Source organism: Marmota flaviventris, chromosome 12, assembly GCF_047511675.1.
Source record: "Marmota flaviventris isolate mMarFla1 chromosome 12, mMarFla1.hap1, whole genome shotgun sequence".
Taxonomy (NCBI): Eukaryota; Metazoa; Chordata; class Mammalia; order Rodentia; family Sciuridae; genus Marmota; species Marmota flaviventris.
The window spans coordinates 38,672,963-38,693,117 of record NC_092509.1 but is presented as its reverse complement, the minus strand read 5'-3'; the positions used below and the strand labels follow the sequence as shown (position 1 = coordinate 38,693,117).

General features: G+C 38.3%; 1 pseudogene; it reads left to right on the top strand.

Moving 5' to 3' along the window:
• The first annotated feature begins 15,899 nt into the window (after positions 1-15,899).
• LOC114087056 (protein lin-54 homolog pseudogene) lies at positions 15,900-17,591 on the top strand (annotated as a pseudogene).
• The last annotated feature ends 2,564 nt before the right edge of the window (positions 17,592-20,155 follow it).

Genomic DNA, 20,155 nt, shown 5'->3' with positions numbered 1-20,155 from the left:
TTTATGTGCACCCATCACTCAGAAGCTGTTGGAAGCAGTGCCTTGGAAGTGGTGGGAAAGGGTCCCCTGCTCTCTGGGATCTTAGGATGGAGGACTGGGACAGTACTGGTGCCCTGTCAGTGGTGTGGGGTGTGAGCCATGCTGGGAAGTGGTGCAGCCTTTGGGGTCAGGCAGAGCCTGGCTATCTCACTGCTCAAGGTTGGGGTGGACTTCCCAACCTAGTGGGGGCAGAGAGGAGGAAGAGACAGGCAAGGAAGTACTCCAAGCAGAGGTCTGAGGCTAGAAGTCATGATCTGTGGCAACCCAAGGACCCAGAGTCCTTAGAGTGTCTCTCATTACTGTATTCTAGGTCAGCATTGCCAGAGGTTTTATGGAGGATCAGTTTTAAAACTGCTTGCCATCACACAAAGTGTTCTTAGATTTGTACTTAATCTTTAAAAAAAAGAAATGGTAGGGAGCCTGGCATGGTGGTACACTTCCATAACCCCAGTGAATTGAGAGGCTGAGGCAGGAGGACTACAAGTTTGAGGCCTGACAGCCTCGGCAATTTAGTGAGACCTTGTATCAAAAAAAAAGAGTGGGAGTGAATGAAGCTCAGTGGTTAAATACCCTTAGGTGAAAGAAAGAAAGAGAGGAAGGAAGGAAGGAAGGAAGGAAGGAAGGAAGGAAGGAAGGAGAAAGGAAGAAGAAAGAAAGAGAAAAAGAGAAAGATGGTACAGGGTTATTGGCCTTCTCTTTCATTGTATGTTGAAACATTTTAATATACAAAGATCAATAAGAAAGAAAGAAAGAAGAAAGAGAGAGAGAAAGATAGTACAGGGTTATTGGCCTTCTCTTTCATTGTATGTTGAAACATTTTAATATACAAAGATCAATAAGTACTCCCGCTTCTGCAGGAGGAGGTAGCACATTTATCTGGTAACCCATTTCTACCTTCACCCCATCATATACTGGGAATAGACATTTTGGGACTTAGAGTACAGGATTCACAAAGAGGATCTTTGTAAACATGTAAAGTCTAACCCTGAGTCCTGTTTCAAGGAATATGGATTTAATCCTAGAGTCTTTATTTGATTGCCTGTTTAAGAACTTTGATCGAATGGGATTAGTATTTGGAATACAAATAGGTGGGACCTTTCTTTGAGAAAGCAAGTCAAATGTGATTGGGTAGATGGATCCAGCTATAAGCAGAATGGGGAGGGACAGTGGGTGAGGATGAAGACAAGCCTTATAATTACATAAGTGTACTTATTAACTCAAATAGTCACAGAAGACTGTGTGTTAGTCAACTTTATATTACTTTAATGAAGTACCTGAGATAAGCAGCTCATAAAGTGAAAACTGAATCTCACATTTTCTGAGGTTCAGTTGTTTCTGTTGCTTTGGGTCTATGGTACCTCATGGTGGGAATGTGTTGTGGGGCAAGACCATCCATTTTATTTCCAGGAAGAAGAATAAAATAAAGAAGGGTCCACATCCCATATTCCTCCACAAGGGCACACCTCCCATTACCCAATGACTTAAAGACCTCCCCCAGGCTCCACCTCTGAAAGGCTTTAACATCTCCTACTAGCGCCACTTGGGAATTAAGCCTTCTACAAGTGGACACTTTAGGGGCACTCATCTACACTATAGCACAGTGTGAATCATATATTACTGTTATCCCCATTATAACTGAGGCAAAGAGAGTTCAAGGAACAAAATGGGTCATTTTGAGCCAGGAATCAAAGCCTGTGCCAGAGCCAATTTGCTGACTGCTACCCCATACTACCTTCTCAGAGGTCCTTGAGATGAGGATCCACTTCTGCTTGACTCACCCTTCAGAGGCTATGGATAGCTGTCATCAGTTACCCTTTTCAAAACTCACTTGTTGGGGGGTTGGAGAACTGGAGGGGAAAAGCAGTGGAAATGCTTTGTTTGCGGTTAGTTAGTAATACAATTCCTCCCACCAGGTGGAAATTTTCTGGTGAATTTGATGTTTAGATGAAGGCAGGTGGGAAGTCATCACCCAGGGAAAAGTCCTGGGGATCCTAGGATCCAGGATGTGCCCAGCAGTGCCCATGCAGTACTCTTCTCAGGCCTCTCGTGAGCTTACAGCCTTGAACTTGATAATCTTATCTGAAATAGAAAACAGAACCTAACAGGTGGAAGAACCACACTCTTTTCTTGATAAATTATAGATGCTTCACATTCCAGAACCATCCCTTTGCTGCTCTTATCCCATTAATGTGAGCGGTTCGCAGGTGGGTCAGTAGGAATGAGAATGTGGCAGGGATCAAAAGGGGGCCAGTATGCAGTGCACAAACAGGCAGATCTCCCATGCCCCAAATGACAAAATGTCCTTTATTCGGCTTCTCCATTTCCCTGCCCCCAAATGCTAGATGCAGTGATGGTTCACTTACGGCCTCACTGTACCATTTCCTATGTCTGTCTAGACCTCAACATCTAGAGCGCATTTTGTACTGTGCACATCTCAGTGTAGACTAGTCACAGTTGAAGTCCCTGATTGCCACAGGTGGTGAGTGGCTGCCATGTCCATAGCCTGGCCCTAAATGGTGGTTCTTGATCACCCACCCTTGTTCTCCTTTGGCTTCTCATGGTTCTCCCACTGCTCAAGTAAAACCACCTCCAGAGAGTGGTCCTCTGCCCTCCCTCACTGCCCACACATTGTCTCCTTGGAGACACCATTCACAAGCACACCACCAGCCCAGCACCTCAATTCCATCTTACTACCTCAAATTCTGCTTCTCCAAAAGTTCCTCATCTAAGGCTGGCTTCTCTGCTTCCTTCCCTGCTTCGTCCTACCCCCACTGGTTTCTAGTGTTTACTGTAATTTTGTAAAGCAGTTAAGAAGTCCATCTATGTAGGCAAAAAGCTTTGAACACCAAGAACCCATGGGCTGAGAGTCTGTGGAAGTTGAACAGCACTTGTAAGAAAGCCCAGCATATTTAACAGTGTGCAGAATTCTTACAGTCAGCCAGGTGATTATGTTTCTACAGCTAATCATGAACATTACACTTGTTGTTGCTTTTATTCATGGGCAGAGCAAGCATTTTCATAGCAAATGGAAAGGTAGGGGAGGGGCAACCCATGCTTGGTTCCCTCCTACTGCTCAGAGAAGCTGGAGGTTTGCTTCCTCTGCCCTCCCTGCAGTTTCTTGGTACCTTCACTGTTCAAAGTTTTCCTGCCTTGGGAATAGTGCATTGGTTTGTATGGGACATCTCCGATGTGTGCTGGTCAGTTCTCTAGAAGAAAAATGAAAACCTGATTTAGGGCTCCATATAAGATAAGGCTAGCTGCTGATTTCACCTTCTGCACCCATGCAGAAAACATGGAACAAGCCTGCCAGAAGGGCCCTGGCCCTCTTGGACCATGGCTCCCAAGCAGGAATGATTTTTGCAAGAGAGCTGGATGCCCCAATGGTTAATAGAAGAGCCTGGAATTCACATGGCCCTTTTGTATGCATTACTTTTGTTTTAGTCAGCCTTTTTTTTTTTTTTTTTTTTTTTTTTTGTCTTTGAGGCAAAAAAAACCAAGAATAACAACATAGAGGAGGAAACATTTATTTGGCATTCATGGTTTCAGAAGCCTCAGCCCATAGAGGGTCAACTCTCTGGATGAGGCAGAACAGCATGGTGGAAGAGTGTGGTAGAGGAAAGTGGCTCAGGACATAGCAATCAGGAAGCGGAGAGAGAGCTCCACTTACTAGGTACAAAATGTATACTTGAAAGGCACATCCTCTGTGACCCACTTCCTCCAGCCACAATCTACCCACCTATAGTCACCATCCACTTGATCCATTCAAGTAGATCAAGGCACTGATTAGGTCAATGGCCTCATAACACAATTGTTTCACCTCTACCATTTCTTGCATTGTCTCACATGTGAGTTTTTAGGGAGTATTTCATACCTAAACCACGTTAATTTCATATTTTAAAAGTAGGCATTTCATTGAGTTATCTTTTCATAAAAACACCTCAAGGATGCTGTTACCATTTATGTACATTCTTAGCATGATTTGTGGAATTGGAAGCTCAATAGTTTATAAATTTGTTTCTGGCATAGGTGTCATAGTAGAGAGCATATAATTCATATCAATTTAAAAGTGATCTCTAGAGGTATTAAGATAATGTTTACAGTGGCTTTTTTCTTAATTGGAATATTTTATAAAAATTCGGCCATCTCAGCTACAGTGAAGAAACTAGCTTGGTGGGAAGAACAGGAACTCTAGAGTCAGAGGTATCTATGATCAATTCTTGATTTCACTGTTGGGGAAGTTACTTTAATCTTTCTGAGTCCCTTTCCTTTTACATAAAATAAAATTGACTTCATCAAATAAAATTCTATTCTTGTTCAGTAAGTGTCAGTTTTCTTCCTGCTATTCCTGAAGGCTGAGGCACAGTGAGGAAGAGCAATGTGAGGAAGAGCAATGGACTGATGCACAAGGTCACCTGGATACTGTTGTTGTTGATCTTGAAGTGGGCATTCAGGGCAGAACATTCTCCATGAGACTGTGGAAGCTAACTTCCACCTGAATCACCATTCTAGAATAGTTTTCCTTTCTGGTGCAGAGGTCTTATTCTTCAAATAAACTTCTGTGAAGAATTTGTGTGGATGCTAACCCATAAGAAGGGAGGTTGGGGAGGGGAAGAATAGAAGTCTTTGGATTAGACAAAGGGGAATGAAAGGAAGAGAGGTGGGAGAGGAATAGGAAGGACAGTAGAATGAATCAGACTTAACTTTCCTATCCTCGTATTTGAATATATGACCAGGGTAACTCTGCATCATGTACAACCAAAATAATAGAATCCTAATTAGAATAAGTTACACTTCATGTATGCATAATATGGCAAAAATATATTCTACTGTCATGTAACTAAAAAGAACAAATAAAAAAATTATGTGAAAAAAAAAAAGAATTGGACTTATAAATGATCACTGGAAGATGGTGAAAGTCTTGGACCCCAGATCCTGGACATTATTTTGTGTTCTCATAGACTCATGTGGTCCTGGGTTTATGGGAGAGAGGAATAAATACTGGATTTCCCCATCTCTTCCTTCAACAGAAGGGACTTGCATTTAGTTTGTGACATTAAGCAATGTCCTGCTTTCAGTGCTTCCCAGGCAATGAGTGTGCCCTTTGTTGTCTCATTGCTCATATGGGAAATTACCTCCTGGGCCTGTTCTGCTTGGGGCTGAAATCACCTGGAGCTCTTTTCTTCAATTTCTGTTCTTATTCTTGGGGTGCTGTTACTAGTCCTCCCTCTTATTGTTAAACTGGGGATCTTCCCTTCTGTTTTTTGTTTGTTTGTTTGTTTTGTTTTGTTTTGTTTTTTCCCCCTTAAACAATATGTGTCTACTTCTAGTTTATTTTTTGGTGAAGGCGATCCCCCACTCACTGTCTTGACAGGGTCACAGTGAGAAAAAGTGTTGGCAAAGCCGCTCTCCCACTGTCTTGACAGGGTCACAATGAGGATGAATGCTGGCAAAGCCACGCTGGTTGGTGGGAAACCGAAACCATGAGACCCTTTTTTATGTAATTGGGACTTTTCATTTTCATGCTTATGTTTCTGACAGGAGGCATGAGTATGTTAAATGCCAAACAAATTAAATTTCAGATGGCTAGAACATAACAGGTAGTTCATGCCTTGGAGGCTGTTCTACTACCCCTCAGCATACCAAGGACAAAGTAGAAGGCTGTTCTTCTATCTCAGTACATTATGGACAAACCTGATAATGGACAACAATCATCCTTTGAAAGGTCATGAGAATTTTAGGCACCACATTGATTATATCAACTAGAAACCAAGCCCATATTTCCGGCCTCTTAGAAAACCTAATCAGTATGCTTATTTTACAAAGTTCACCACATGTAGTCTCATTTTTACATTTAGGAAAGTTAAAACATATAAAGACATATTTTTCTCTTTTTATAAACCCTTTCTTACTTTACATAGGGATATATGATGAGCATAGTTAATATTGGTGGAAAGTGGATTGATGTTTAGAACTTACTTTCTATTGAGAAAGATTATAAAGATATGAGAACTAGTGCACCTTGACTGAGAAACAAAGAAACTCTTTGAGAAAGCAGCTCAACCAGTTTTATGAGAATAAATTTAGGAATTAATTAAAATAGCTTTATAAGACACAGTTTTAGAATAATGTCAGAAATATTATTTTATTTAGATTCTTAAGTTTAGAAATTCTTAAGTTTTTAGTTGTATAGGTTTCTGATATGTTTTAAGAATGATTCATAAACTTTAGTGTATTTTAAATATAAGATTTAAAGGGACTTTTTTAGATGGGAATTTTAGATTAGAAATAAAGTACAAGTGTACTTTAGGTTAATGATTGGTTAGGAGACTTAGAGTCTGGTTACGTAGTTTGGCATTAGTTAATAAGAAAATAGAATATCTTGGGAAAAATAGTAAATCTTGGGAAAATCTGAAAAATGTAAATTAGTGACATATTTTATTAATGATTCTGTACTTTTAATAATTACATAACTGAAGGACATATCCTGGAAAAATGTAAATTAATGTTACATTTTTTGTACCCCCAATCATGGTTAAGGAAATGTCATGTCTTGGCAAAGTTTTAAATTATATAATCAATGACGTATTCTGAATCTATAATGATGAGAAAAATTGTAATAAAAGATGACCCAGAGAAAGCTGCATTAGCTCTCTCTCTGGAGATTGCTCGAACGGAACAACTCCTGTCTCATCTTTTCGCCGACACCACTCATCCTTCAGGACTCCCTGGACCCTGCTAGGGCAGGACCCCGGCAATTGTTCCTGTGAAAATAGTGCTTGGCAGCAATGTGGGGAGGGTGGTAGTAGTTGCAAGTTGAAGTTCAGGGTCTACACTGTTTTCAGTTCTTTTCCTTAGTGGCGTTGCCTTCAGCAAGGGAATGTATATTGGCCTCTTAGTTTTCTGACTCTAGTGACAGTATCTGTGAGGACTGTTGACTTTTATACCAATCATTCCACCATCTATAACATACTTCAGAAAAAAATAATGGGAGATTTTTAACTATAAAAGATTTTACCACCCGGACAAGGGATGGCAGTTTCAGAATAGCAGAAATGGAGCTACTCTAGTATGTGTCTGGGATCGTCTCTGCCCTTGATCCCTGAGGTCCATGACCCATGTCCCCTCTAAGTCTGTGGGGTGTATTGCCCAAAGCCTTTCTGCTGGGTGCTGTTGATTCAGGAATCCTACACCTGGAGCAGTGAGAACATTTCTTAGGGTAACCCATTTCTTAGGGTAACGTGTCTGAAAGGAAACACTAATCTATTTTTTTTTTTTTGGAAGAGGGTTACCAGGAATTGAACTCAAGGGCACTCAACCACTGAGTCACATCCCCAGCCCTAGTTTGTATTTTATTTAGAGACAGGGTCTCACTGAGTTGCTCAGCACCTTGCTTTTTGCTGAAGCTGGCTTTGAACTCACAATCCTTCTGTTTTAGCCTTCTGAGCTACTGGGATTAGAGGCATGCACCACCACACCTAGGTTACTATTTTTTAAATATAGGATGCTACTGATTTCCTACAACACAATGCTTGCATTTTACAAAGAAAAAATTGTTCAGTACTAGAATTTTCATAGGAAATGAAATTACAAATTGTGGGAAAGTGCACGGATAACTGTAATTTGGAAATGTTTCGGAAGCACATGGGGTACTGCATCTGTCATCATCATCTCTGGTGATCTAGATAATGATGATATGAACGGTGCAAAACTTTCTCACATTTAATAAGTGATCAGACCAGATGCCCATGTCGCAGAGTGGAAAGTCTCAAAGGTAATTGCCCCAGACTTCACTTTTTAGCTAGGTGTGGTTCAATATCTTATTATTACTTGATATGCTATCAAATTTTCTTTTACTTTTGGCTATTCCCTCCACAACCACACCATGCCATTTCAAAATCCAATAGGATTCAAACATTAGATCTGGCTTATTAACAATTAAGCATAACTAGGAAGAAAAAAAATTGGATGTCCTTTATTTACATCAAGCAATGAACTATTTATCTGAACAAAAACATAATTCACCTTCAGAAGCTAAATCCATTTCAAAGAGTCATATCATATCCTTCTGTTTTCTATACATTTATAATGACCAGCCAACTTAGAAATTTTTACATTCTATGAGAAGTCAAAAGAAAATAACATCTGAAAAAAGATTTTGAAGACTCTTAAATAGTAGTCTAGAAAAACTGACACGAAAACCATCTGAAGTTTTAAGCTTCTTCTTTTTAGAAACATTACATATACTGTACTTTTTTAAAGTAACTTGTTATAACTGTTTGTGCCCATGTTAGAAACTCTTCTAAAATTACTGTTAAAATAGTTTAACAGGTTAGTTTTTCCTATAGAAATAATTCATATTACTTCTATAGAATGTGTCAACAGGGCTGGGAATGAAGCTCAGTGGTAGAAAGCTTGCCTAGCATGTAGAAGGCCTTGGAGTTTAACTCCCAACACTGGAAGAAAAGGTAAAGAGAGAAAGAAGAAAGGAAGGAAGGAAAAAGAGAGGGGACAGGAGGGGAGAGAAAGGAATGAGTCATTAAAACAAAAGAGCAAGTGGTACAAATATAAATATATGACATATTAGCCCTTTAAAAATTTTACAGAGCTTTAGAATTTTAGTTACATCAAACTGGGTGATATTATGAGTGTATAGAATGGCATGTAATAAGTTCTGCCTTGGCCTGGCCTAAACCAAACCAACCAGTGGGTGACCTGGAGAGGACTCCTCTCTGGCTTGATTGAGACAGGCTTGAACCTGTGCTGCTTCAGGATGCACAGCATAGTGAAGGGTCCACGACTTCCCTGACAGGCAGCGTGAATATGCTAAGTCACTGGGAGCCCATGACCAGGGCTCCCCATGCCCATGCTCAAAGCCCCTTCACCCCCACCTGCTGGCTCACAATGGTCTGCTCTGTTGCCTGGTGCAGGTTTGTTCCTGACCAAAGGCCTGAGAGTCCACAGTATGTTTTGGCATGTCTGGGAATGGTGTAGTTGTGGAGGGAATAGCCAAAGTAACCTTAGTGTGATGGAGGTGCAATGGTTGCCCCTCATCCCTACATGGGGGTGGTCCTGGAAGAAGTAAGCAGGGTTGTGGTGTGCATTGTCTGAAGACATGGAAACACACCCTAGTCTTTATGGCTGTCCATGGGAGTTGGTGATACAGCTATTGGATTTTTTGTTGTTCTCTTGTTTTTTTGGAGAAGTTATCAGTCTGTGAGAAGCAGGCATTACATGATAAGAGAAGAAAAGCTTGCTCTAAAACTTTCTGGACTAATTGAAGAAAAATGTGAACTACTTGAAAAAGTTAGCCTTGTTCAAAAAGACTATGAAGGCTTAGAGTCATCTTTAAAGAATGCCATTTTGGTGAAGGATTCAATAGAAGCAGAAAATTCGGAAGCAATATATGAAAACCTGGATAGGTCCATATCTAAACTTGAGGATGAGATACTCCTTCTAGAAAAAGAGTGAAAAGAAGAGAAAACTAAACATTCTCAACAGGATGAATTGATGGTGGATATATCAAAAAGGATTAAGTCCCTAGAAGATGAATCAAAATCCGTCAAATCACAAATACCTGAAGCTAAAACAGCCTTGAGAATATTTCAAATGAATGAAGAAGAAGTTACAGTAGCAATAAAAGTGACTTTGAATGAAAATTCCCAACTTCAGGAAAGTCAGAAACAGCTTTTATATGAAGCTGAAGTATTGAAAGAAAAAGTGAAGGGCCTTAATAAACAGAAAACACTTGAAGACTCCAAAGTACATGCAGAACAAGTTCTAAGAGATAAAGAAAACCACATTAAGTCTCTGACTGAACATTTGCTGCAGATGAAAGATTGGGCTTCTGTGTTTGAAGAAGTCTTAACAGATGATGGTAACTTGGAATTGGAAATGAAGAGTGTTGTACAAGGAGAAAGAGATCAAATTTTTACTTTATTTTCTGAATTAATTGAAACAAAGGAAGACCTTATAGAACATATTAAAAATCTTAAGACAGAACAAGCATCTTTGCAGTCAAAAAATACACAATTTAAAGGTGAGAATCAGAATCTTCAGCAGAATCTCAAAGTCATGATTGAACTACATCAAGAAAATGTAATGAAACTCCAAAGGAAATTAATAGGAGAGGAAAATTACCCGGTAGAGCGAGAAGAGAAACTTTACAAAATGGAGAAAAACATCAGCCATGCAACTGAACAGCTGGAGACCTATAGAAAGCAAGTCAAAGACCTTGAAGAAGAATTGGAGAGAACCATTCATTCTTATCAGGGGCCGATTATGTACTGTGAGAAGAAAGCACATGGTAATGAGTTGGCAGCTCAGAGTGCTGAAAGATACCTCAATGATTTAAGGAAACAAAATGCTCATGACAGACAAAACTTAACTGAAAATGAGTTTGAATTTAAACTTGTAGAAAAAGATCCTTCTGCAATCAGAGGTCCATTGTTTCCAGTGGATCCAAGTGTCAGTTCATGAGAAGAGGACCTTTTATTCCTCCACCTCCCCCAAGAAATATGTATGGAGCATCTCGAGAATATTTTCCACCAGGCCCACCACGCCCTCCATTCCCAATGGGACCGTGGTTTTTTCCTCATTATCTTCCCCCAAGAGCTGAATTTCCCCCTTCTTTCTCCCCTGCATTCTGAAAGTAGAAGTGAGTTCCCTTCAGGGTTGATTCCACCCTCAAATGAGCCTGCTACTGAACATCCAGAAGCACAATAAGAAACCTGACAATAGTTTTGATCTGCCTTCAAAAGTAATATATCTCTGCTTTTACTCAAATGATTATATTTTTGCTCCAATTGAAGCTTAACAGAATTACAATTCTTAGAAGAGTATTTTGTAAATAAAGATGGTTTAAATATGAATCTTATGAGTAAATTATTTCCATTTATTTTATTCTAGATAGTTACTTAATTCCATTAATTTACTATTACATAAGCAACAGTGGGAATATTATATACATAATCTTGCAGTCAGGGATATTTTAAAATCTAAACAGAGCTTGTGCCTTGATACAATTAAATGTACTTATTATAATTGTAGCAAATGTGAAAATAATTTTATGCTTAATGAAAGATTTTAATTGATTTCAAGTCTTATTTGGCATTGATGATAATAATAAAAATCAGTTTTTCTATTAAAGAAGAATAATTAGAGCATATTAAGAGTAAAAAAGAAAACACAACTAAGTAAACAGGAGATTTCAAATATAAAAAAATTCTAGTTCTCAGAAAACTTTTCAAAATTGGAAACCACATTTTAAGTTCACTGAGTCCCCATTGTCCCTTATATCCTTTATTTTATGCCCATTTTCAAAAAATTAAGAGTTGTATTCTGTTTTGGGATAGGTCCCCTTTTTTATTTTTGTATTAAGAGGCATGTCTTGAGGGTATGGTGTGCTCATTCAATGAAGACGTGTGGTAGAATGGGGAATTCCATGGGTTAAATTATATTCCAATGAATACAAAATTGTGCAAAAGCACAGGTTATATATTCAGGGACTTATCTGTCTTTAAATATGTAGGCTTGCCCATAGTGTCAAAGCAGAGTAATAAAGGAGAAATGTAAGCAGATATGTTTTTAGATCAATAGGTGGTAGCCCAGGTAAACCCAGAATGAGTATCAGTGGAAATATGAAGAAAGAAGTAAGGATGAAAAGGAGGGAAATGGGTAACATGCATTTGCCAAAGTGCATTAGAATGTAGGCTTCATGGATTTTCAGATTCCCACATAAGGGCCCAGAAGGGTGTACAGTGAGAACAGTTAATGATAATAGCATGAGCTTGTTGGGAAGAAATGGAAAAATCTTCTTTAGTGATTGTGCATTTTGATGAAAAATCCATGAGATTTTACAGCATCTGAAAATAAAGGATAAAGGGATCTCACAGTGTATCTGTGTGGGTGTTATTCTCTGTCAGATGTCCAGGAATCTTGGTGTGGCTATGTATATGAGCAAGAAAGATGTGGGACATATGATGCAGTGAAAGAGTTTGAAGGGTTAAAAAAAAAAGAGAGTAAATTGGAATCCAAAGGAGGGGATAACACAGCTACAGAAATATAAGGGACAGGTTTAGCCGTATATTAAAAATCTGTAACAATGTTTAAAGTAGTAGATATTTATCCCAGAGCCAGGATAATGGCAGTTAATTCAGCTTGCTGTGGAGAGATTTGAGGCAGTATCCTGTTGTTTAACAATTGGAAAGAAAAAGGAGAAAGTAGTTGGGTGTCAGTTGTAATTTCTAATTTATTTAAGAAACTATATTGATGATGATTTATCCCAATTATTTTAAATTTAATTTACTTATTTTAATCATAAAATAAGACTATCAGAAAAATGTGATTAGCAATATTAATTATCTCTTCTCTGTTGAAAAATTTTCGAAGCAAGGGATGTTATATTACATTTTAGACATTTTTTAGAAATAAATATTTTATTGTCTGGCCATCTAGAAAAATTTGAGAGTTAGAATTTTAAAGACATCTATATTTTTATGTAATTAATTGATTTGAATTGAATTATTTGGCTCCATTTACTTGTTTAAATTTTAATTCATGAGTGCTAATTTGTTTAAATGCCAGTTTTATACCAAGTACATAATATATAGACAATAGGCCTGTATAATTGGAAATGCCAGGTATAAAATCTAATAGCCATGATGGACACTTAAACCAAAGGTTTTAGATAGCTGGCTATTTGTCCCTGATGGCTATCAGATTTATTCCCATCATCACCATGTTTATATTCTCCTAAGCATTTATTAAAAGAAATTTTTTGAATATATTTGAGGGTTAACCCTGGAGAAATTGCCCTTTGGACAAAGACAGAATGTAAAAACCTTTAGAGTTAGATAAAATAAGACTGATCAGAAAAATACATTAACTAACACAGAATATTAAAAAAAAAAAAAAACTTAAATAGCCACCATACTAACTTCTTCATCAGGTCAGAGTGTACTTTTAGCTCAGATATAAGTTAGTTCAGATATAAACAATGTGGAAACCTGTGAAATTCTCAAAACAAAAAAAAATTTTAAAAAGAAAGCTTATACATTTGGTATCTATTTTTGTCTTTATTTCCTGTAACATTAGAGAGGAACTAGTCAAGAAAGCCAGCTGAAAACAGATAAGATAGCCAGCCAAGCAGTTTGGATTTAAAAAGACACTTCTTCTCTTATTGTTTTGGGGAGCTGCCTCAGAAAAGATGTTAAGTCCTAATTCAAACAAAAGAGAGCTTTATTTACCTGGCCAGGGACTGTCTCCCACCCATAGAGACAGATGCTCTGTCGGAGAACCACAATTTCCTGGCCTGTGTCTTGGGAATTTAAGGATGAAAAAAAAAAAAACCAACTCAGGGGCTTTTCTCAGCATCATGCAAGCAAGCAAGTTACAGAGGCTAAAGAAAGCAGTTAGCTTAATCACATCTTGGATCTGAACAAGTGTTGGACAACCATATCCTAAGTTTTACCGAGTGGGGGTGATAATCTATTTTAAAGTCGTGTAGACCCATGAATGTACTCAAACCCAGGATGTAGCTCACCACGACCACCACCATATCCTGAGTTGGGTACATTCTGTGGGGTACAGGAAAACAATTTTTGAAAGAAGACATCTTTCATTTCAGTTCTCAGAAACAGCTCTTGTAACAGTTTATGTATATATATATATATATATATATATATATATATATATATATATATATATGGCAGCAAAATGGAGTCAAAAATCTTACATCTATAATCTACAATTTTTTACTAATCTATAACCTATAATTATACTCTTACTGACTTTTTTGATTAGTTTACACCCCAACATTGTCTTAACTGGTTTTTTATAAGCCTAGTAAATCTTGTAGGACCTGTAATTTATGTTTTGAATGTAAGACTAAGTGAGCTAGAGATCCAGCAGACGCTAAGAAGTAAGGAAAACTGCTGTAACCATTTTTATAAGGTTATTTTCTTATTAAAAAATTTTTTTTTGAGTTGGACACAACACCTTTATTTTATTTACTTATTTTTATGTGGTGCTGAGGATCCAACCCAGCGCCTCATACATGCTAGGTGAGCGCTCAACTGCTGAGCCATATCCCCAGCCCCATAAGATTATTCTCTTAAAGCATGGTGTTGTAGTTTATATTCTTTGAGGAGTTTTCTCCTTTTCTCTTCTTTGTTTTTGTCTTAAATCTTGGTAAATATGTTTTGAGGGTTATTGAGATTAGTATTTTCAGTTGATTTTTCCCAATGGTTATGCCACTGGGAAAATTATTAATAATAATCCCATCATTATTCATGACTGATAATCCCCTTTATGTTTACTGTGATGCCTTTTAAATTGTACAGTAAATTCACTCACCTTCTCATGCTGTTACTGTGCACTAAGTATTCTGTCACACAAGCATGTCTGTTATTGTCAACTGCTGTATTTTAATGATCTGACATTTTAGAAATGTTCCAGTGTTTAGTAATAAGATGGTCCTCCCTCATTGCTTTTTTTTCTTCTAGAAGTTGTTCATCCTCTTCCTGACTATTGATTTCCTTCATATGAAATTACTTGTGGTATTTGATTGTATTTATTAATTCTCATAGTAGCCTACATGGGAGAGAGCTACTATATTATTAGTATCCATCCACTTGAATTTGTTAACTTGGAAATTTATGCATGAGCCATTTTAGCATATTCTGTGCTTTGAGGAATTATTAGTTACAGTGAATTATAAGTATACATGTTTTCCTGAGTGTTTGAGCAAATTCATACAGCATTTAATTAGTATTCTAACAGCTGTCCTGTTCTAAAACAGGAATTATTTAGAAAGTGGTAGATCATAGTCCTTTGTTGTCTTGTTTAAACTTTTTTAAAAATAATCAAATTTGCAAATAAAACTTATAAGTTCTTTCCTTGAATCAGGTCCACATGTGTTAGTGTGGAAGAGTGCTAAGATTACTCTACTAAATCTGCTTCATCATTCAACATCTGAGAAACAAGGGAGTTTTACCTGGTTAATTTTAAAAAAGCCACAGTAAAGCCAGAAAATAGGGCCAATGTCTTAATAAATTACTGAACTTCCATTTGTGACCTCATTTGCTTAATTAAATTTATGGTAAATTTCTCAAAGTGATAACAGGAAGGATTTTGCAGTCTCATGCAGTTTAAAATAGAAAGCAAATTCAATATTCCAGTACACAGAGATGCTATTTAATTATTTATAATTTCTCTTACATCATTGCTGTACCAGTGTGTCTTTATTTAGTACTTTTGAATTTTCCATTTTAAAATTACTCAGCCTGTACCTGAGAGCACTTAGGAGACTACTCTGTTGGAGGTCCAGTGAGTTTATAGTTCTGCAATTTGAAAACACATGTAAGGGACTGGGGCAGTAGCTCAGTGGTAAAGTGCTTGTCTAGCACATGTGAGGTGCTGGGTTCAGTCCTCAGCACCACATAAAGATAAATAAAATAAAGGCATATTGTCCATCTACAACCATAAAAAAAATTAAAGAAAAAAAGAAATAAAATACATGTAAATATGAAAAATGGTCAGTAAAGGAAAAGTAGCATGTTAACTAATGAGAATACTAGCTATTAGACAGAAAGCAAGTCTACAAGTAACCATTGCAAAGCCTATGTGAGTAGGTATAAATGTTGGTTTATAGTTTAACAAATTCTAGTTAAATATTTGTTTCTTTCCCTTTCCACTTTCAAGGTTTAAACTGATTGCCTGTTAAAATATAATTGATTTACCCCCATGCAAATGTTTTAATGAAAGTGTACAGTGTGGCTTTCATTTAATTCTTTGTTAACTGGCAGTTGGTTTACTTATTTAACAAACTGTCTTTCTCCAAGGAATCCATGTATCACAGGAGAATGATCATAGAGGTGGTGTCAGATGAGATTGCTAAGAAGCCTGGAACACCAACCTGTGGTCCAGTAATCATGAAGTTGATCTTTGCAAAACCAATTAATAGTAAAGCAGTTATAGAACAGACAACTCCTATCACATCAGTCATTGCAGGTAGGATTCTTTCACAGTCTACCCCTGGAACTCCATCAGAGACCATAACAATATCTGGAAGTGGTGTTATTGCATCAACTTTTAATTCTACAATGCAGATGCCAAATAAAATAGCCATCTCACCTTTGAAATCACCAAATAAGGCAATGAAATCAGCTGTTCAGACCATCACTGTTGGAGGAGTGAGCACATCAGAATTTAAGACAAGTATTCCAGAGCTGGGATTGTGGCTCAGGTAGAGCGCTCACCTAGCACATACGGGGCCCTGGGTTCTAGCCTCAGCACCACATAAAAATAAATAAATAAAAACAAAGGTATTGTGTCTGACTACAACTAAAAAAAAATATTTAAAACAACAAGTATTCCTCTGTAAACTGCTCCCAATCCCCCTGGAAATGCTGGTAAATGTCCAGCAGATTCAAGTACCTGGAAGGAAGTTTCATTATGTCTGATTGGTTACTGCCACAACAGTCAGTATCTTAACCCAGTCAGAATCCCAGTACAAGCATTAAGCCTCTTTAGGAAGCAAAGCCAGTGGTTGTTAATACAATCTCAGTGCATATGTCAGTTGCATCAACCCAGCTTCATAAATAGTAACTAGCAGCCAACCACAGCAATGGCTTATTATGCCTTCCAGCCCACTGCCACAGATCCAGTACAACCTACCTAACCTGCCACCAGGTACTGTCCTGGCACCAGCTCCAGGAACAGGGATTGTGGGTTATGCAGTGCTTCCAGTTCAGTACATTTCTCAGCCACAGCAATTTTCATATGTGTGTATAGCAGTCAGCTCTAATTTTACTGGAACATATGGTATCCACACCCAGGCAAGTCTTCCATTCAATGGCATAATCCCATGAGTATCTGCCAGTTGGCCCAGAAAGCCCTGTAATTGTACAAAATCACTGTTTGAAATTATACTGTGATTGTTTTATAAATGGCTAATTTTATAACAATTGCAGTTGTACTAATTGTTATAACAATTTGGAACATGAAAATGAAAGGCAAAAAGCAATAAAGGCATGCCTTGACAGAAATACAGAAGATTTTAAGCCTAAGATAGGGAAAGGAAAGGAGGAGAAGCATATCAATGTCATAGCAAGGGATGTAATTGCCAATTTCAGGATGTCTTAAAAACTACTGAGTGCTATGAGGCAAAAATAATGTGTTCCTCAATATGTAAATGTGTTGGCTGTAAGAATTTTGAAGAAAGCCCAGAAAGAAAGGCATGGATGCATTCGGCAGGTGAAGCTGAAGTAAGAGTGCAGCAAACAGCAGGAAGACTAAATTATCTTCTCAGATTATTTCAGACTTGCTTACTAGGCCAACACTGGCTTTGAATAGTGGAGGAGGAAAATTGCCATTTACATTTATTACTAAGGAAGTAGGAATTGGCTTCACACCAAGGCAGAGCAGGCAGACAAGAAAAGAGAATCAAAGGCAGCAACAGAGTGGATGATTCTTGAGGAATTGGGACGACGTTTGATGTGCACATCAACTCTGCAGGAAAAGTAAAAAGTGATCCCCAAACCATGAATTGCTAATTCTTGCACAAGACTGATAAATGGACCTGTACAGAAATGTTAAGGATGCTTGACTTTCTGGAATATAGTTTAACAATTACTATATTATAATTCAGTCCTTTTTAAAAAGAAATCTGAAATTATAATATTGAAAGAGAAGAAATTTTAAATGAGGAAATGAGACATTTTAAATCTTAGTTAATTCTATGCCCCTTCTAAATTGAATTTTTCTTTTTAAAATTTTTTCTTTACTATATTACATAGATTCTTAATTTCCTTAAGTGTCTTAAAAATCAAATGTCCTATTCTTCTGATTCTATTGACGAAAAGATTTATAAATCACTATAATATAATTTATAAAGTATGGCGTAGTATGACTTTGTTCAGTAGAAACAGCCAAAGCAGTATTGGCTTTGCCCAGTCATTCTTTGGTTCCAGATTTAGAATAAACACAGATAGAATGTCTACATAATGGGGATCCAACATGGCGGCAAGCGCGGAAAGATCAAGTCTCTGACCTCTTCAGCTGCATGGGCATAGGGAGTCTTAAACCGTCTAAATGCTGTTTGCTCAGGATCACTAGGCAATGCTGAGCTAACGTGGATCTGGGGTGAACAGTCTGCGCCTCTCAGAACACACACCGAGCCCGGATTGGCTGAATTCAGGCTCCCGTTCACCTTCTTCTCGCAGACAAACCGCTGTGACTCAGAGCTAAACAATCCCGCTGAAACAATGGGTCAGCCCTTCTGAACCTGCGGAGGTTAATACCAACCGAGCCTTCATAGGCAGTGGCCACAGGATTGAGACGGGGCTTGAGAGAGCCAGTCAGGACCCACCCATTGCATCGGTCACCTGGCAAAGGGGAACGAACTGTCGCCATTTGCATGGGATACCACCATGGCAGAGAACTGACGTCACCAGAATGCGGCAGAGGAGATAACTTCATTGAAACCGACGGCAGCAGGTGTGTAACTCCCTAGCCTTCCCTCTCCACACAGCGGGGAAACCTCAAGGGCCCCTCCCAGCTCTCCCGTGAGCGCGATAGTCAGACCAAGGGAATCAGGAGCAGCGCAGGACCCGCGGCTACCACTCCCACCAGTGCTGACAACTGGGTCTCTTGCACCAGCTACCGGGGGCATGGCTACCGGAGGGCAAGCAAAATACGCTGAGGGTTCTCAGCCCCAAGCTCCACAAACTTAGGATTTGAGGGAATGACAAACAGGGAGAGTGTGCCCAGTCATTCAAGAAAATAGGGCTCCTGGGAGCAGCAGACCTGGCGTGTAGCCAATATTGTGGTGAGCATCACTGATGAGCATGGCCTAGCTGGAGGAAAAGTGGGGAAGTGACTAGACACAAGACAAGGCCCTAGGCACTCAGGATTGGAGACCCGCCCAGACGGGGAGGAGGAGCTGCTGCACAGTGATTGGTTCTTGCGTATTGAGAGGAGAAGCTTGGCCCGGTGGGCATAGCTCCACCTACTGGAAGAGAAGTTAATCGAACTCTAAGACTGCATTTTTTTTTTAATTTGGGGCTTTTTTTTCATTTTTATTTATTTTATTTTTTTAAATTTTTTTATTAGTTTTTTTAATTTTTTTTTATTTTCTAATTTTTCTTTTATCTTTTCATTTCTTTTCAATTTCCTTATTCTCCCTTCCTTGAATTCTACCTGTTTACTCTCATTCTCTTTAGTGACTTCTTCCCTTCCCTTCTAATACTTTTCCTCCCAAGCATCATGACACTGTTTATGTGTAATTTACTAAATATGTATAGGTCAATGTTCCGAGGCATTATATAGTGCTACCAATTCCCTAGCTACCCCCAAATACTCCAGACCATTCTGCTGTTAATATCCCTCGTCAGTAGAGCAACCCTCCAAAGTTGCCAAGAGATACCATCCTCAATACCATCACATCATTCGACCTAAATATAAGTCCCAAGACCAAACCACAGACTGCTATATGCCATCAGAATATGTACACAGTTTAGGAAATGAATGAATCCGCATTAAAGTGCAACAAAACTCATCATCTCTAGTCATAGTCTCCCATCACAAAAGAGAGACCCCAGAGACACACAAAACCAAATAAATTTATAGGAGTAAACAGTAACTCAGCAGTCAAACAGAACAAGAAGTAACATGAGCAGCATGAAAAAGCAAGGAAGAAAAGGAGTACAAACAATGCAGGACAGCCTAAATACTAGGGGGACCTAGACGCATCAGAAGAATGGTCAAATAAAGAACTCAAGGAATACCTTAGACAGATGGAATGGAATCTTAAACAGGATATGAGACAGCAAATTCAAACAATGAAAGAACACATTTAAAATGAATTACATAAACAGATAAAAGAAGCAAAGAAGCATCTTTATCAGGAGATAGAGATTATAAAAAAATCAAACAATAATTCTAGAAATGAAGGAAACAATAAAACAAATTAAAAACTCAAATGAGAGTATCACTAACAGAGTGGAGCAAGTAGAAGCCAGAACGTGAGATAATGAAGACAAAATATATCGACTTGAAAAGAGTCAGGAGATAGCGACGCAGGGATACAGCGCTGCAGTTTCTGCCAGCCATGCAAGCA